This window comes from the organism of the source record quoted next, unplaced genomic scaffold, assembly GCF_019419815.1.
Source record: "Pyrus x bretschneideri cultivar Hongxiangsu unplaced genomic scaffold, Pyrus_bretschneideri_v1 Contig199, whole genome shotgun sequence".
Lineage (NCBI taxonomy): Eukaryota > Viridiplantae > Streptophyta > Magnoliopsida > Rosales > Rosaceae > Pyrus > Pyrus x bretschneideri.
The window spans coordinates 779,773-799,314 of record NW_025999500.1 but is presented as its reverse complement, the minus strand read 5'-3'; the positions used below and the strand labels follow the sequence as shown (position 1 = coordinate 799,314).

At 37.8% G+C, this 19,542-nt stretch overlaps 1 pseudogene; it reads right to left on the bottom strand.

Annotated features, from left to right (window-relative positions):
* Positions 1-4,860: 4,860 nt before the first annotated feature.
* On the bottom strand, positions 4,861-4,971 carry LOC125476596 (annotated as a pseudogene).
* Between the last annotated feature and the right edge of the window lie 14,571 nt (positions 4,972-19,542).

Below are 19,542 nucleotides of genomic sequence, written 5' to 3'. Positions count from 1 at the left end.
CTCTTATATTCTAGCCCCAAATTCAAGCATGCAAATTAAGTAGGCCTCCCTAATAAACATACAAGAATAACTTATCCATCAAACGGTTAAGTAAATTGCATTCATAATTTATGAAATCACAACTGGACTTAATCAACTCATATTATAAATGTAATCATGGTTTCAAAGCATCCCTAGGCTAAAACGAGTTTAGCCTCTCATGTTCATGACAAAACAAAGCAATATAGATTTAAACATTAACAATAAAGGATAGATTACACCTAAAAACGTCCAACACTCCAACTTGAATGTACAAACGCCCAAGGCTTGGTCTTTCTTCTCCTCCTCCTTGCTAGGTCACGGCACAAGGGTCTAAGGTGAGTTTGTGGATGATTTTCTGGGTTTTGGATGGGTTTAGGTATGTATGGTGGTGCGGCAAGGGGTTATGGTGGTGTATGGAGGTTGGGATGGATGTATGGAAGTAGGGGAATGATGGATGGGTGAATGCAAGGTCACGACAAAGGATGATTTCTGAAGGGATGTATGAATGTTGTGTGAAGGGGTGGTGGTGATTAAATGGCACGGCAAGGCTGTTTATATAGGCTAGTTTGGCACACTTAGTGTAGGAAAAGGATTGCCTAATCCTATTGAAAAAGGGGTATCTTAAGGCAGAAACCAAAGGGGATTGGAAATAGGGAATTCGGCTAGGATTTAGGGATTCTAGAAGGTTTTTGGTGCGGCACATGTATAGGGCTGAGATAAGGTTTCTAGAAGGGAAGGTTTAGGGCAGATTCCTAAACCTAAAGGGCCAAGGATACATGATATTTGTGTAGGAAAAGGATTGCAATTCCTAAACCTACAAGGAATGGAGTTCTTGCGGCAATTGTGTGGATAAGGCTTCTAGAAACCTTATTATGTGCTTAAATGTGTATTTGATTCTCCCTAAGTAGCTAGGTTTAGGTCCCAATCTGATTTGGATAGGAAAGAATAGGATAATGTTAGAGATAGGATAGGATAAGGTATGGATAAGATAAGGTTTGGATAAGATAAGGTTTGGATAAGATCCCTTGTTTCTTGCTTCTTCCTTATCTTCATTGGAATGGAACTTCTTCCACCAGATTTGTAGCCTTTCCTAGCTCTTCTAGTCTTCAATTTCGTCCATCCTCTTTGCTCCATGATTAAGCTATCCAATCTATGCCCAAAAATGCTCCAAATAGCCTCAAAATGCACTTTATTGCTCCCTTTGCCATTAGAACCTAAAAACACACGAAAATACTTTAAAAGACTAAAACAACTATGAATTACTAACATAAATGCATGAAAACAAGCTAAGTAAGTCGCCTAAATATGCTCCTATCAATGATTATGCTTGCAAGATGAATTGATTACATCCAATTGTTATTTCATAAGTTGTGAATTCAATTTGCTTAATGATGTGAAATAAGATAGCACTCAAATTAAAAACTCTTTTTGACAATTGTAGTATAGATATAAGTAGGGATCGTTCTAGGTCGGGGATTAGGAGGGATTGCTAATCTAATGAAAATTGACTCAAAGATGTGAAAATATGCTTTAAAACACTTTAAATAACCTCATAAGACTCTTACTAACTTATCTGACCAAAAACAAACTTTAAAGACTCAAAACAACTTGAAACAACCAAAAAGACTCAATTTAGACTCTAGGACTTACTTTGGACGAAAATATACTTGGTTTTGACTCTAAAGACTCAAAAAGACTCTTTTGGACGGATTTGGAACAAATAAGAAAGGGGGTTTTGATTTTGGACGAATTTAAAAGAAACCAAGTAACTTAAAACTTTAAAACAGATTTTAGACGAATTTCAGAAAAACTAATGGATGATGGGATAGCCAAGGGATACTTCTCCACACGTGATACTTTCTAACATAAATTGATTTCCAGTTGCTTTTCCGATAAACCATGAACCTCAACACCCCAGATTAACCGTGACATCACTAATTAACCCTCAGATTTCCCTTGAGTTAGTGGATTGGATGACATCATACGACAACCCAAAGCATTCTTCAAAAAGTCCCCTACATGACATCATAATAGAGATACGGTCAAAGATCATTACGTTCAATGGAAATCATAAGTATTGACAAAGCACTTGTAACTATGACATCATGATACGCATGCTAGGAATTTACTTAACATGATTGTGAAAACAACCTTAACTACTTGTGAATATAAGTTTGCGACGATTATGTGAAACACCCTTATATTCTAGCCCCAAATTCAAGCATGCAAATTAAGTAGGCTGATAAGTCACATTTTGCATACATTTATATCTTCCTTATTTGGCGTCGTTGTGATTGTTTTGGATTAAACTAGTTGCATTTTACATTATTTGGTGTTAGTGTGCAGCCAAGGGTGAATTTGGATCAATGGGAAGGCAAATGAAGTAAAAACATTCCTTTTGGTAGCTGAGCATTATTCCAAACGTGGAAAGGGTTCTTGGGAATTAATTTGAAGTCCAAATATGAGGAATATAAGACTAATATGGCGGAGGAAATTCAAGAGAAGATGTGATTAGGAAAGTGGTGCATTGGAGTCACATTGGGTGGTTCTAAACAAGGCAAAAACATGCGGGCACCTTGTTATTCCACATAACTTGTGCCGTGTATTCCCTTGCCTTGTCCAGCTCCATTTTGCACCAAAAACACCCATTCTCATTAACTAAAACATTCAGCCATATTTCCACCAACAAACACAATCATGTCATGCAAATCCCATGTGGTTCCAAGTCAGATTATGCACTTCTAAAACATCAAAACATGCATTCACATGCATGTCCACAACCTGACCGTGCATTCCATTACCCTTCTCCATTTCATCTTTGCAGAAATCCACATGCATCTTGATTAAATAAACCACACCCTTGCAGATCATGTCCATTCCGTTGCATCCATCATTCCAGAAATCCATTCATCCCATCATTCCATGTGATTCCAGCTCCTCTTTGTCTATGCCGTGCACTTTGATACCCTTTCCAGGGTGTCATTTCAGCCTTTGCAGCCAATACACATGCATGATTCAACTAAAATAGCCAAATGCATGCATACTTCCCTAGTGCCGTGCGTCCACTACCTCAGAAACCCATCAATTCCAGCTCATTTATGCACTTCCTTCTCACATGTGCAGATCCAAGATCCAATCTGAATGTTGGTAGCCACATTCCTTCCTATGAAACTAGGCACACTTCACACATCAAAGGGTTCTTCATTCAGTCCATTACACACGCATAACCACTCCATTTCACTCCATCTCTATCCATTTTGTTCTCCCAAGTGCAGAAACCATTCTACCTTCATTTACACCACACTTGGAGAACCAACACCGAAGGCACTCTTAAAGGATTTCAACATCAGTCTTGCTTCAAGGGTTTCTTCTTATTAATTCTATGTTCACTCATGTTATTTATTATTGTGTCAAACCTTTTGTAAACATGAAGTGTAACTAATCTCTCTCTAGGGATTCGATGTAGCCTTGCAAAGTTTGCCATGTAATCAAGTTAGAATGCTCAGTTTGTCCATCTATTTCTTGTTTCATTCTCTGATTTAATTGTGACTTTGTGAGTTGATTTTAATGTTTGATCACCATTTGAATTAACCACAGGTTGTTTAGCCAAGATTAGGACACACATCATGCATATTCTTGGTAGATATGTGAATGGATGAAGGGAATACTTTGCAAACAACCTGCCGAGTGTTACCTTTGGTTTTATGAAAGTTTCTTGTTCGTAACACCTTCTTGATTAGGGACCCAAGTTGCACATCACAACTAGGCTCATGATTAGGAACATATGATCAAATCCACACATCATATGGTTGATCATATTTAAGTGAAACAAACTTAGGAAATAGGTAGATGGCTGAGTATAAACTAACTTAACAAACATGGACTTGGTTTAGCAATGGTAAAATCGAATCCCTAGTTTCATCTCTATTGATACTATCCCATTTTATTAGTTGTTGATTCATTTATTTGTATTTACTTCATTCTCTTATGTTTACAAGTTACAACCACAAATCTGCCTACATTGAGTAGTTTTATTTCTCTAGTTAGAGTTCTTGCAAAACAAGTGATTATATAGGATCAATTAGTCCCTGTGTATTCGACACCCTTACTTGTGCCATTATACTTAACATATTCTAGAATTAGGAAGGAATTAACTCAACAAAAATGGTGCCGTTGCCGGGGACTGATTTCAGTCCCTTGTAATTGCTTGTTTGCTATTTAAACTTTGTTCTTTTCATTGTAGGTAGATTCTTGATTTTCATTCAAACTTGTGTTATTTTGTTTCAGGTAGTATATGTCAAATAGACTTGTGGAGCCAGGCCAAAGAATTGAACGGTTAAAGGGCCACACTTTGGACAAATTTGTGCCATCAAGTTCATCCATTAGCCGTGAGGAAGAGGAAGGGAATTCACCTAGTTCAACAAGTAAAGAATCTGAGCAATTTAATTGGGAAAGAGAAGAAGAGATGGCGGGCAACCAAGATGAGCTTCGTGCTTTGGAGGACTTTGCTCAACCAATCATACCAAATTCACCTTCATGCATCTTGCTGCCCACAGAAGCTAGAAACTATGATCTTAAATCTTCACATTTCCATATGTTTCCATCTTTTTATGGCTTACCTAATGAAGACCCTTTAGCTCATATTAAAGAGTTTTACAATGTTGTGAGTGGTTTACCTTTGCAGGGAGTAAGTGAAGCAAATTTGAGGATGAGAGTGTTTCCTTACACCTTGAAAGATAGGGCCAAGAGTTGGTTGATGACTCTAACACCAGGTTCCCTCACCACATGGGATGCCGTGGCTAAGAAGTTCTTGGAGAAGTTCTTTTCCACTCAAAAGACAGCCACATTAAGGGGACAAATCTTCAACTTCAAACAAGATGATGGAGAACCTTTCAATGAGTGTTGGGAGCGCTTTAAAGGCCTTTTGCTGCAATGTCCACACCATGGGTTACCTTTTCACTTACAAATGCAAATTTTCTATGATGGACTAACCCAAACATGTCAATCAACTGTTGATAATGCAGCAGGTGGAGCATTGAAGAAAAAGAATGCCCAAGAGTCATATAACATTTATGAGATGTTGGGGTCTAATGCTCAACACAAAGATTTAAGGGGTAAGAAAGTTGGAGTCTATGAAACAAGCTCTAATCATGATCTTTTGTTGCAGGTAGCTAACCTAGAAAGGAAGATTGAATCCGTGCTCAACATGGTGCCAAAAGCAAATGAAGTGTGTGCCATTTGCAACATACCAAGCCACCCTACTCATCAATGTCCATCTAGGGAAGCTTATCCCGAGTATGTTCAAGAGCAAGTGAACCTCATGAATTCTTACAATCAAAGGCCAAGGAATGATGTGTATTCCAATACATATAACTCAAGTTGGAGAGATCATCCCAACCTCTCATGGAAGAACAACAATCAATTCCAAAATTTCCAACCAAAACCTGCCACTACTCTAGAGGATACGGTTAAGTTGTTAGCCCAAAACACCTTGTAATTCCAACATTCCACAAATAGCACTCTCCAACAACATTCGGCGGCTCTTACCAAAATGGAGACACAATTGGGACAGATTGCAGATGCCTTGAACCAAAGAGAGGTTGGAAAGTTTCCAAGCCAACCCGTGATACTCCAAAGGAACCAAGAGCAAGCCAAAGCAAACACTACACTTAGAAGTGGTAAGATTATTGATAATAGAGTTGGCAATGAAGTTACTAATGAATCTGATCATGTGAATGCAAGGGTTACTCAAGGAGAAAATGAGAAACCAAATGAGGAACCAATCCATGCTACTTCTTCATTTGAAGCACCAAATCTTCACAAGGCCGAGAAACCATACACTCCACCAATACCATTCCCTGGAAGACTTGCCAAGAGCAAGCAGGATAAGTCATTTAAGGAAATTTTTGATATACTAAGCAAAGTGAATGTTAACTTACCTTTGCTTGATGTCATTAGGAACATGCCAGCATATGGGAAGTTCTTCAAGGAGTTAAACAGCTACAAAAGGAAGTATGGACCACATGAGAAAGTAGTGGTGTCCGAGAATGTGAGTGCAGTTTTACAAAGAAAACTTCCACCAAAGCTCAAGGATCCAGGAAGTTTCTCTATCAACATCACCATAGGAGACAAGAAAGTAGAGAAGGCGATGCTTGATTTGGGTGCTAGCATCAACTTAATGCCTTATTCCGTGTACCTTCAACTAGGTTTGGGGGATTTGAAAGCCACCACCATTTCATTACAACTTGCAGACAGATCCGTGAAATATCCAAGAGGTATAGTAGAAGATATTCTAGTTCAAGTTGATAAACTAATCTTGCCTGCAGATTTTGTAGTGTTGGACATGGAAGAAGCTCCTATACATGACCGAGAGTTGCCTATATTGCTTGGGAGACCTTTCATGGCCACGGCCAAGACCATCATTGATGTGCAAAATGGACTCCTCACTATGACAGTGTTAGGAGAGACAGTTCAATTCAAAGTGTTTGAATCTCTTTCTCATCCTTCTTCATCTCTTGATTGTTATGCCATTGATGTGCTTGATTCACTTGTATTCTCTAAGTTCTTACAGGCACAATCGAATGAACCATTACAAACTGTTTTGAGTCAATCTCAAGATGAGTTTGATGAGGACGATGCACTCATGGAAGAAGTAGCTGCCTTGGAAGCATTAGCACCATATCCTTTGAATGTTTCACCTCTTTTAGAGCCTTTGGAATCATCAATGTCACATCTAACTCCTTCTACTGTTAAAGCACCAAAACTTGAACTTAAACCACTTCCACCACATCTAAAATATGCATATCTAGCTGAATTTGAAACTCTTCCTGTTATCATAGCTTCTGACCTCACCCCAAATGAAGAAGATAAACTAATTAGGGTGTTAAAAGAGTTCAAATCAATTTTTGGTTGGTCTATTGCAGATATCAAAGGAATAAGCCCTACCATGTGCATGCATAGGATTCTTTTGGAGGAAGGGGCAAAGTCAACCCGTGAGCCACAAAGAAGACTCAATCCACACATGAAGGAGGTTGTTAGGAATGAGGTGTTGAAATTGTTAGATGTGGGGATCATATTCCCATTTCTGATAGCAAATGGGTGAGTGCTATTCAGGTGGTGCCTAAGAAGGTGGGAATCACTGTGATGAGGAATGAAAACAATGAGCTTGTGCCCACAAAGCCCACGGCCAGTTGGCGTGTTTGCACCGATTACAGGAAGTTGAATTCTAGCACTAGAAAAGATTACTTTCCTATGCCTTTCATAGATCAAATGCTTGAAAGATTGGCAGGTTACTCACATTATTGTTTTCTGGATGGATACTCAGGTTACAATCAAATTGCAATCGCTCCGGAGGATCAAGAGAAAACAACCTTTATTTGCCCCTTTGGCACATTTGCATACAGGAGAATGCCTTTTGGACTTTGCAATGCTCCAGCAACATTCCAAAGATGCATGTTGGCCATCTTTTCTGACATGGTAGAAAGATTCATTGAGGTATTTATGGATGACTTCTCAGTGTTTGGTTCCTCTTTTGATGAATGTCTTAACCATCTCTCTTTAGTACTTCAAAGATGTCAGGAAACAAATTTGGTTCTCAATTGGGAAAAGTGCCAATTTATGGTGAAACAAGGAATTGTGTTGGGACATGTAATCTCTAGCAAAGGAATGGAGGTGGACAAAGCCAAAATTGACGTCATCACCAATATGGTAGCCCCCACCACTGTGAAGGGAGTAAGAAGTTTTTTGGGCCATGCGGGTTTTTATCGTCGTTTCATTAAGAACTTTTCAATGATCACTCGTCCATTATGCAATCTGTTAGCTAAAGATGTTGTATTTCATTTTGATAAGGCTTGTATGGATGCATTCAATACTTTGAAATATGAACTAACCTCAGCCCCTATTATTATGGCACCAGATTGGTCTTTACCTTTTGAATTGATGTGTGATGCCTCTGACTATGCTATTGGTGCAGTTTTAGGGCAAAGGGTGAACAAGCTTCCACATGTGATCTACTATGCAAGCCGGACTCTACATGATGCTCAACTTAACTATTCCACTACTGAAAAGGAGTTGCTTGCTGTTGTTTTTGCCTTAGAAAAGTTTAGGTCATATCTTGTGGGATCTAAAGTTATTGTGTTTTCTGATCATGCAGCCCTTAGGTACTTGATGACAAAGAAAGATGCTAAACCACGCTTAATTAGATGGATACTCTTACTACAAGAGTTTGACTTGGAAATTCGAGATAAGAAGGGAAGTGATAATGTTGTGGCTGACCATTTGTCAAGGCTTAATGAAAACCATGGAGTGGGACAACCTTTGCCCCTAAATGAATCATTTCCAGATGAACAACTCCTTGTTGTTCAAGAACAAGAACCATGGTATGCTGATTTTGTTAATTATCTTGCTTGTGGTGTAATGAGAAATGACCTTTCTTTTCAGGAAAGAAAGAAGTTCCTTGCCATGGTAAAGCACTACGTTTGGGACGAACCATATTTGTTTAAATATTACCCTGATCAAATCATTAGGAGATGTGTCCCAGAGAGTGAGCAACAAAGCATTCTAACATTTAGCCATACATTGGCATGTGGAGGACATTTTGGTGCCAAAAAGACATCGCTAAAGGTTTTACAATCTGGGTTCTTTTGGCCTACTTTATTCAAAGATGCTTTTGATTTTTGTTCTAAGTGTGATAGGTGCCAGAAAATGGGGAACATTAGCCGAAGAAATGAGATGCCATTGAACAACATTTTGGTGGTGGAGCTCTTTGATGTTTGGGGAATCGATTTTATGGGACCATTTCCATCCTTTTTTGGCTACTTATACATATTAGGGGCAGTGGATTACGTATCCAAATGGGTTGAAGCCATTGCTACAAGAACTAATGATCATAAGGTTGTGTTGAATTTTCTTAAGGATATGATTTTTTGTAGGTTTGGAACCCCAAGAGCTATTATTAGTGATGGTGGCAGCCATTTTTGCAACAAACCCTTTGAATCCTTGATGAAGAAGTACAACATCAACCACAAAGTGGCAACCCCGTACCATCCTCAAACCTCAGGACAAGTGGAAATTAGCAATAGGGAGATCAAGAACATTTTGATGAAGATTGTGAGCCCTACAAAGAAGGATTGGTCATTAAGGTTGAATGATGCACTATGGGCATATAGAACAGCATACAAGACACCCATTGGCATGAGTCCTTATCGCCTTGTGTTTGGGAAAGCTTGTCATTTACCAATGGAACTTGAACACCGTGCATATTGGGCCATCAAGAAGTTCAACTTTGATTACAAGGATGCTGGAATAGCAAGGAAACTCCAACTTAATGAGTTGGAAGAACTTAGAAATGAGGCATATGAGAATGCCAAAATCTACAAGGAACAGACTAAGCTCTATCATGACAAGGCCATCCTAAGGAAGGAGTTTCACCAAGGTATGAAAGTACTTTTGTATGACTCACGTTTGAGACTTTTTCCAGGTAAATTGAAGTCTAGGTGGGTAGGACCATTCAAAATGTTACAAACATTTCCCCACGGAGCTGTGGAGATAGAGAACATGAAGAATGGCACCTCTTTTAAAGTCAATGGGCAGCGATTGAAACCGTACTTGGAGAAAGTGGAGGACGAGCCAGTGTATCAAGTTGTAGATTTTCTTGAGTTTACAACACCATGAACAAGCTACCATGTCTTGCCTAGACATTAAATAAAGCGCTTGCTAGGAGGCAACCTAGTGTGGTTTGTGTTCTTTCCTTATTTTGTGTTTATGTTATTTCCATTCCATATTCTTTGCCTATTTACTTTGCATACAATTTTAAGCATCGAGGACAATGCTTAGGTTAGGTTTGGGGGTGTGGGATGGAAGGTTTGTGTTTTGTGTTTGTTTTATGTGTTAGTTTTGGTTAAAGGTGTTTTGCTTACTAATATGAATGTATATGAGGGCTATGTTGAAAACAAACTATTGGGTTGCTATGAAAAAGTGTTGCATCTTGTTGTCATGTATAAAGCTTTAACTCTTGAAATTAGGATCATGGAGGTACCATACTCAAATTCTGGAAGAAGAATCGTGGAGACTACCCTAGTGAGTTATTTTGAGCCTAATTGCTTCTTTGAGAGGGTTTAAAGTGTTTCTACTCCTATCTTTTTCTTTCAATTTCACTTTAAATGATCTCATTACTTCTATTTCGTTTGGATGCTAAGAATCATTCTCCTTTGCAGATACCATGTATTTAGTATCATTCATGAATGAACTTAATGAGATGATGTTAGGCTATGCATGTTTAACTACTAAAAGGCTTAAATCCTACCCATTTGTGTGCTCCATTCACCCTTGTTGCAGCCAAACACTTTAGCCTAACTCTTTCATCACCCACACCATAATCTACCCATTCTAGCCCATTACAAGCCATACCTTATAGTTTGGGGAATACCAATGTGATGAAGACTAAGGGCAGATTGAGTTATAGAGCAAGATTGTGGCGTGTACCGAGGGCACCTATGTTGAAAATGTTTCTAAAAAAAAAAAAAAAAAAAAGAGGATCAAAGTGGATACAAATTCCAAATCGCCTCATTATAAAGCATAGGGCCTGGACGCCAAAAACAAAAGAAGACAAATGCCAGTGAAGAGCCTCAAAGACACTTTGGTATGCCCCAAACTCTAGTATTTCGTATCAAGTCTTTCATAACCTATACCCTAAGCCTTGCATTACAACCTTGAGAAAGACCTAACTGATCATTGAGGATGTATTCATGGGTGATGATAAGTGTGTGTATTTCTATATTCTTAGCATTTGATTCATTTCATGAGATCTACTCAGAAACTGTGCTTCCATTTCAGATTTCATATGTGAGAATTTTGATTCCCTTTACATAATTTCACTCATATATGTTGTTGAGAGACTAAACCTTATGATCTGAGTGAGAATTTGAGTGGAAGCTGTGAGGAGTAGAGTTGAGGCGAATTCTATCTTAAACATTTGGGTATGGTGACTTTGAAGTTGTAAGATATGGAAAAATATCTTTATACGTTACAATTGATACGATTATTTGAAGTGGCAATCTTTTGAGTTGAATGAATGACAAAATCTTCATTGGTTCTTATTAGTTTGTTTAAAGCATGTATTAGCCAAATTGTTTGCAGTATTTGTAGATGTTTGTGGGTGTCATCACTATAAACCCTCAGGAGACACATCTCCTCCAACTAGGGACACCTAGGGGTTCAAAGGCTTGTTGCACATGCTCAGTGCAATCGTTTAGCCACCGAAAGTGGTTTAGTTAGATGTTTGTGTTTTGTGTGTTTTAGTTTTAAGTTTGCTCGAGGACTAGCAAAAACCAGGTTTGGGGGTATTTGATAAGTCACATTTTGCATACATTTATATCTTCCTTATTTGGCGTCGTTGTGATTGTTTTGGATTAAACTAGTTGCATTTTACATTATTTGGTGTTAGTGTGCAGCCAAGGGTGAATTTGGATCAATGGGAAGGCAAATGAAGTAAAAACATTCCTTTTGGTAGCTGAGCATTATTCCAAACGTGGAAAGGGTTCTTGGGAATTAATTTGAAGTCCAAATATGAGGAAGCTAAGACTAATATGGCGGAGGAAATTCAAGAGAAGATGTGATTAGGAAAGTGGTGCATTGGAGTCACATTGGGTGGTTCTAAACAAGGCAAAAACATGCGGGCACCTTGTTATTCCACATAACTTGTGCCGTGTATTCCCTTGCCTTGTCCAGCTCCATTTTGCACCAAAAACACCCATTCCCATTAACTAAAACATTCAGCCATATTTCCACCAACAAACACAATCATGTCATGCAAATCCCATGTGGTTCCAAGTCAGATTATGCACTTCTAAAACATCAAAACATGCATTCACATGCATGTCCACAACCTGACCGTGCATTCCATTACCCTTCTCCATTTCATCTTTGCAGAAATCCACATGCATCTTGATTAAATAAACCACACCCTTGCAGATCATGTCCATTCCGTTGCATCCATCATTCCAGAAATCCATTCATCCCATCATTCCATGTGATTCCAGCTCCTCTTTGTCTATGCCGTGCACTTTGATACCCTTTCCAGGGTGTCATTTCAGCTTTGCAGCCAATACACATGCATGATTCAACTAAAATAGCCAAATGCATGCATACTTCCCTAGTGCCGTGCGTCCACTACCTCAGAAACCCATCAATTCCAGCTCATTTATGCACTTCCTTCTCACATGTGCAGATCCAAGATCCAATCTGAATGTTGGCAGCCACATTCCTTCCTATAAAACTAGGCACACTTCACACATCAAAGGGTTCTTCATTCAGTCCATTACACACGCATAACCACTCCATTTCACTCCATCTCTGTCCATTTTGTTCTCTGATAGGAGCATATTCATGCGACTTAAATGGCTTGTTCTCGTGCATTTACGTTATGTTTCTTTAGTTATTTTAGTACTTTAAGCTATTTTCGTGTGTTTGTAGGTCCAAAGGGCTAAAGGAGCAAAAAGATGCATTTTGGAGACTTTTGGAGCACTTTTGGGCTAAGGATGGATAGCTTATGCTTGGAGCCAAAGTGTTGGACGAAATTGAAGACCTAATTGAAGACCAAAGTGTTGGAACCTTGTTCTCTTTAGTTTTAGGACATTTAAACCTTTCCTAATCCCAATCATTCCATGCATAACACACATCCATTCTAACACATTGTCATTGCACATGCATTTCCTTCATTAGTTAACCCACATGCTCCCATTACTTATCATCACCACCCATTACTTATCATTCACCACTTATCACTTATCATCACCACATATCATATCACTTATCATTCACCACTTATCATATCATACACTTATCATTCACCACTTATCATATCATACACTTATCATTCACTTATCATATCATACACTTAATTAATTAACCCACATTTACACTTTAATCATTCAACCACATTCACACATCACCCATTCACCTTTGTGCCGTGACTTCCCCTTCTTTCCAACATAATTCACATGCATTTCAGATTGCATTCCCATTCTTTAATTCAACACAACCATGCACTCCACATGCATTTCCAACCTAATCACTCACCCACACAATCTGCCATCACTCACCACAAACAAGTCACATGCATTCATCAACATATCTAGCTGTCATTCACATGCATTTCATTCATCATTTCCACCCCCACATGTCCCTTTAATCATTCAAACATACACTCCCTTTAATTAATTCATCCTAGCTGTCAAAGCACATGCACATTCACCCTAATCATTCACATAGCTTTAATTCACATGCAAACACATTGCATTACCATTCACCACCAGAAAATCACCATCATTGCCGTGAGTTTCATACACTTTCCAGCCATTCCACATGCCATTGTCATTCCACTTCATTTCACCTTGCATTTTCAGATTGTTCCTCCATCATTGCACCACAATGCAGCCACATGCACTTGTTCCTCCAACATTTCAGCCACATGCACTCCCATTCTCTCCCAAAACCGTGCACATGCATTCTCCTTGCATTTCCAGCCATTCCACATGCTATTTCAGCCACATGCACTCATAATCATTCAACCAACTTTGCACATGCATTCATCATCATAACCTAGCTGTTATGTTCCCCCCATTTCACCTATAAATAAGCATCCATTGCATTCATTCTCATTCACACCTCAATTTCAGTCACAAACACTTCCATTCCATTGTACATACCACCAACACTTCCCCCTTTGTGCCGTGAGTTTCCCTTACAATCCAAACACCATCCTTCCATTTACACCACTCCCCAAACCATTCACACCACCAAACCTCACCTTAGACCTTGTGCTACAACAACGAGGAAGAGAAGAGTGCCTAAACGTTCATACAATTCAAGTTTGAGTTGTTAGAATGTTTAGGTGTTTCTTTGATTTCAATGTTTAAATTCAATTCTCTTTGTTTTGTACGTATGAGGAATGGAAGAGAAGAGTGCCTAAACGTTCATACAATTCAAGTTTGAGTTGTTGGAATGTTTAGGTGTTTCTTTGATTTCAAAGTTATGAGGAACTAAACCCCCCTTTGTTAGGGGGTGATTCGAAATATATGTTTATGCTTGCATTTTAATTTGATTACTTCTAATTGCGTTTCATAAGTTGTGGATTCAATTTGTTTAACTGTTTGATTGATAACTTATTTATGTATGTTTATTGAGAGTGCACGCTTAATTTTCATGCATGAATATGACGCTAGAATATAAGTGAGTTTCACCTAATAGTTACGAACTTATATTCACAAGTAGTGGAGGTTGCTTATAAACAATCGCGTTAAACGAATTCTTGGCATAAGTTTCATGCAATCCATAGTAACGAATGCCTCGTCAACACTTATAATTTTCATAGAGCTTAATGATTCTTGCTTGTATCTCTTCTATGCATTCATGTTGAGGACTTGTGGGGAATGTTTTGAATTGTCGCATGCATCATCCAATTCAATAACGTTAGGAAGATTTGAAGGTTAATTAGTGCATCACGGTTAACTTGGGGTGTTGAGAATTCATGGTTTATTGAAATGCAATTGGAAATCATTTTATTATGCAAGTGTAACATGTATGGAGATGAACCCCTTAGCTAGGTTCCCATCCATTCAATTCCATCTATTTCATATTTACATTCTGTTTTAAATTGTAATCTGTGCATTTTATTTAATTTCGTTAAAACCTAAATCCCCCTTTAATTTATTGTCTAATTTAGTTAGAAAGTGTCTTAGTTTGTGTTTATAAGAGTTTTGATTCATTTTGTTACACAAATTCGTCCAAATTCACCAAAGTGCTCAAAACTGCCCAGAAAGTGATTTTAAGGCAGTTTTGAGTGTTTTGGGTGATGTTTGAGTCTTTTGGTTTGTTTTAGTGTTTTAAAGTTTAGTTTTGCATTCTTTGAGTCTTAGTTTGTGTTTATAAGAGTTTTGATTCATTTTGTTACACAAATTCGTCCAAATTCACCAAAGTGCTCAAATCTGCCCAGAAAGTGGTTTTTAGGCAGATTTGAGTGTGTTTGTGATGTTTTGAGTCTTTTGGTTTGTCTTAGTGTTTTAAAAGTTTAGTTTTGCATTCTTTGAGTCTAGTATAGTGTTTTATATTATGTTTTTACGTTTTTGAGTCAAATCCAAGTGATTAACAATCCCTCCTAATCCCCGGTCCAGAACGATCCCTACTTACATACTTACTACAATCGATAAAAAGAGGGTTTAATTTATGCGCGTATAAATCTCGCATCATTCTCCCAAGTGCAGAAACCATTCTACCTTCATTTACACCACACTTGGAGAACCAACACCGAAGGCACTCTTAAAGGATTTCAACATCAGTCTTGCTTCAAGGGTTTCTTCTTATTAATTATATGTTCACTCATGTTATTTATTATTGTGTCAAACCATTTGTAAACATGAAGTGTAACTAATCTCTCTCTAGGGATTCGATGTAGCCTTGCAAAGTTTGCCATGTAATCAAGTTAGAATGCTCAGTTTGTCCATCTATTTCTTGTTTCATTCTCTGATTTAATTGTGACTTTGTGAGTTGATTTTAATGTTTGATCACCATTTGAATTAACCACAGGTTGTTTAGCCAAGATTAGGACACACATCATGCATATTCTTGGTAGATATGTGAATGGATGAAGGGAATACTTTGCAAACAACCTGCCGAGTGTTACCTTTGGTTTTATGAAAGTTTCTTGTTCGTAACACCTTCTTGATTAGGGACCCAAGTTGCACATCACAACTAGGCTCATGATTAGGAACATATGATCAAATCCACACATCATATGGTTGATCATATTTAAGTGAAACAAACTTAGGAAATAGGTAGATGGCTGAGTATAAACTAACTTAACAAACATGGACTTGGTTTAGCAATGGTGAAATCGAATCCCTAGTTTCATCTCTATTGATACTATCCCATTTTATTAGTTGTTCATTCATTTATTTGTATTTACTTCATTCTCTTATGTTTACAAGTTACAACCACAAATCTGCCTACATTGAGTAGTTTTATTTCTCTAGTTAGAGTTCTTGCAAAACAAGTGATTATATAGGATCAATTAGTCCCTGTGGATTCGACACCCTTACTTCTAGGCCGGGGATTAGGAGGGATTGCTAATCTAATGAAAATTGACTCAAAGATGTGAAAATATGCTTTAAAACACTTTAAATAACCTCACAAGACTCTTACTAACTTATCTGACCAAAAACAAACTTTAAAGACTCAAAACAACTTGAAACAACCAAAAAGACTCAATTTAGACTCTAGGACTTACTTTGGACGAAAATACACTTGGTTTTGACTCTAAAGACTCAAAAAGACTCTTTTGGACAGATTTGGAACAAATAAGAAAGGGGGTTTTGATTTTGGACGAATTTAAAAGAAACCAAGTAACTTAAAACTTTAAAACATATTTTAGACGAATTTCAGAAAAACTAATGGATGATGGGATAGCCAAGGGATACTTCTCCACACATGATACTTTCTAACATAAATTGATTTCCAGTTGCTTTTCCGATAAACCATGAACCTCAACACCCCAGATTAACCGTGACATCACTAATTAACCCTCAGATTTCCCTTGAGTTAGTGGATTGGATGACATCATACGACAACCCAAAGCATTCTTCAAAAAGTCCCCTACATGACATCATAATAGAGATACGGTCAAAGATCATTACGTTCAATGGAAATCATAAGTATTGACAAAACACTTGTAACTATGACATCATGATACGCATGCTAGGAATTTACTTAACATGATTGTGAAAACAACCTTAACTACTTGTGAATATAAGTTTGTGACAATTATGTGAAACACCCTTATATTCTAGCCCCAAATTCAAGCATGCAAATTAAGTAGGCCTCCCTAATAAACATACAAGAATAAGTTATCCATCAAACGGTTAAGTAAATTGCGTTCATAATTTATGAAATCACAACTGGACTTAATCAACTCATATTATAAATGTAATCATGGTTTCAAAGCATCCCTAGGCTAAAACGAGTTTAGCCTCTCATGTTCATGACAAAACAAAGCAATATAGATTTAAACATTGAAAATAAAAGATAGATTACACCTAACAACGTCCAACACTCCAACTTGAATGCACAAACGCCCAAGGCTTGGTCTTCCTTCTCCTCCTCCTTGCTAAGTCACGGCACAAGGTCTAGGGTGGTGTTGTGGATGATTTTCTGGGTTTTGGATGGATTTAGGTATGTATGGTGGTGTGGCAAGGGATGATGGTGGTGTATGAAGGTTGGGATGGAGGTGTGGAAGTAGGGGAATGATGGATGGGTGGTTGCAAGGTCACGGCAAAGGGTTGATTTCTGAAGGAATGTATGAATGTTGTGTGAAGGGGTGGTGGTCTAAATGGTGCGGCAAGGGCTGTTTATATAGGCTAGTTTGGCACACTTAGTGAAGGAGAAGGATTGCCTAATCCCATTGAAAAAGGGTTAACTCAAGGCAGAAATCAAGTGGGATTTGGAATAGGTAGTGCGGCTAGGAATTAGGGAGTTCTAGAAGGCTAGGTACGGCACACATGTAGGGATAGGATAAGGTGTTTTAGAAACTGTGTTTAAGGCAGATTCCTAATCCTAAAGGGCCTAGGACATGTGATATAAGAGTAGGAAAAGGATTGTGATTCCTAAACCTACAAGGAATGATGTCTTGCGGCATTGGTATGGATAAGTCTTCTAGAAACTGAAATAGGTGTTTAGATGTGTAATTGATTCCCCCTAATTAGCTAGGTTTAAGTCCCAATCTGATTTGGATAGGATAGAATAGGATAATGTTAGAGTTAGGATAGGATAAGGTTTCTAGGATAGGATAAGATAAGGTTGGATAAGGTTGGATAAGGTTCCTTGTTTCTTGCTTCTTCCTTATCTTCATTGGAATATAACTTCTTCCACCAAATTTGTAGCCTTTCCTAGCTCTTCTTGTTTTCAATTTCGTCCATCCTATTCACTCCATGGTTAAGCTATCCAATCCATGCCCAAAAATGCTCCAAATAGCCTCAAAATGCACTTTCTTGCTCCCTTTGCCATTAGAACCTAAAAACATACGAAAATGTCTTAAAATACTAAAACAACTATGAATTAACAACATAAATGCACGAAAACAAGCTAAGTAAGTCGCCTAAATATGCTCCTATCACTTAACTGTTTGATTGATAACTCATTCTTGTGTGTTGATTAAGGTGGCCACTTAGTTTTTCATGCAGGGATTTAAAGCTAAAATATAAGGGAATTTCACCTAATAGTTATAACCTTATATTTGCTAGTAGTGGAGGTCGTTTCTCGACGATCGCGTTAAGTGAATTCTTGGCAAAAGTTTCATGCTTTTCATAGTAACAATTGCCTCGTCAATACTTATAGTTTTCATGAAACTTAATGATCTTTGATTGTACCTTTATTGTGCTTTTCACGTAAGGGACTTTTAGAGAATGTTTTGAGTTGTTGTATGCGCATTCCCATCCAATTCAATAACTTAAGGAAAACTTGAAAGTTAAAAAAGTGTTGTTCACGGTTAACTTGGGGTATTGAGTTTCATGATTTATTGAAAGAAGCAATTGGAAATCAATTCGAATGCAAGTGTGTCATGTGTGGAGAAGAACCCTCTAGTTAGCCCATCATTCATCAATTGACCTAATTTAGTCTAAAGAATCTGTTTTCTTTGTCCTTGTCTTAATTTACTTAATTTTCTTCAAAACCAATTCCCTCATTAATTTAAAGTGTTAGATTAGTTAGAAATCAATTTAGTTGATGTTTTTAAATGTTTTGAGTCAAGTGATAACTTAATTTCGTCCAGATTTGAGTATAGTGTTCAAAACTGCCCAGAAAGTGTTTTTAAGGCAGTTTTGAGTGTTTGTTTGCTGTTTTGAGTCTTTTGGTTTGTTTTGGTGTTTTATAGTTTAGTTTTGCATTCTTTGAGTCTAGTTTAGTGTTTAAACGTTGTTTTTACGATTTTGAGTCAGTTTAGAGTGTTTAGCAATCCCTCTTAATCCCCGGTTTAAGAATGATCCCTACTTACATATCTACTACAATTGTCAACAAGAGGGTTTAATTTGTGTGTTAAGTAATTTTCGCATCAAATTTTGGCGCAGTTGCAGGGTATTAGCAACTTTGCTAATCCCTCGTTATTTCTTTTTATTTATTTTTCGTTTGTTTTCTATCTTAGTTACTGATTTGTTTGTTTCATTGTTTTTAGGTACTAGTTTATGACTCGAAGTTCCCAACTTATTCATAAGAATATTTTGGACTTTGACGACGATTTTGAGAGGACTTTCAGAAGACAAAAGAACCAGCAAGAGTCTAACCCACCTAGCCCTGAACCTGACCTTGAAGAACAAGTTTTAGAAGAGGAAGTACCCATCATGGTAGCCGACAATCGAACAATCAAGGAGCTTTTGGCTTCGGGAATGGACAATGCCGCACCTTTATGTATTCAATATCCCGTGGCAGCTCAAGGCAAGACCGAGGAGTTTGAATTGAAGTCTAGCTTGTTGCACCACA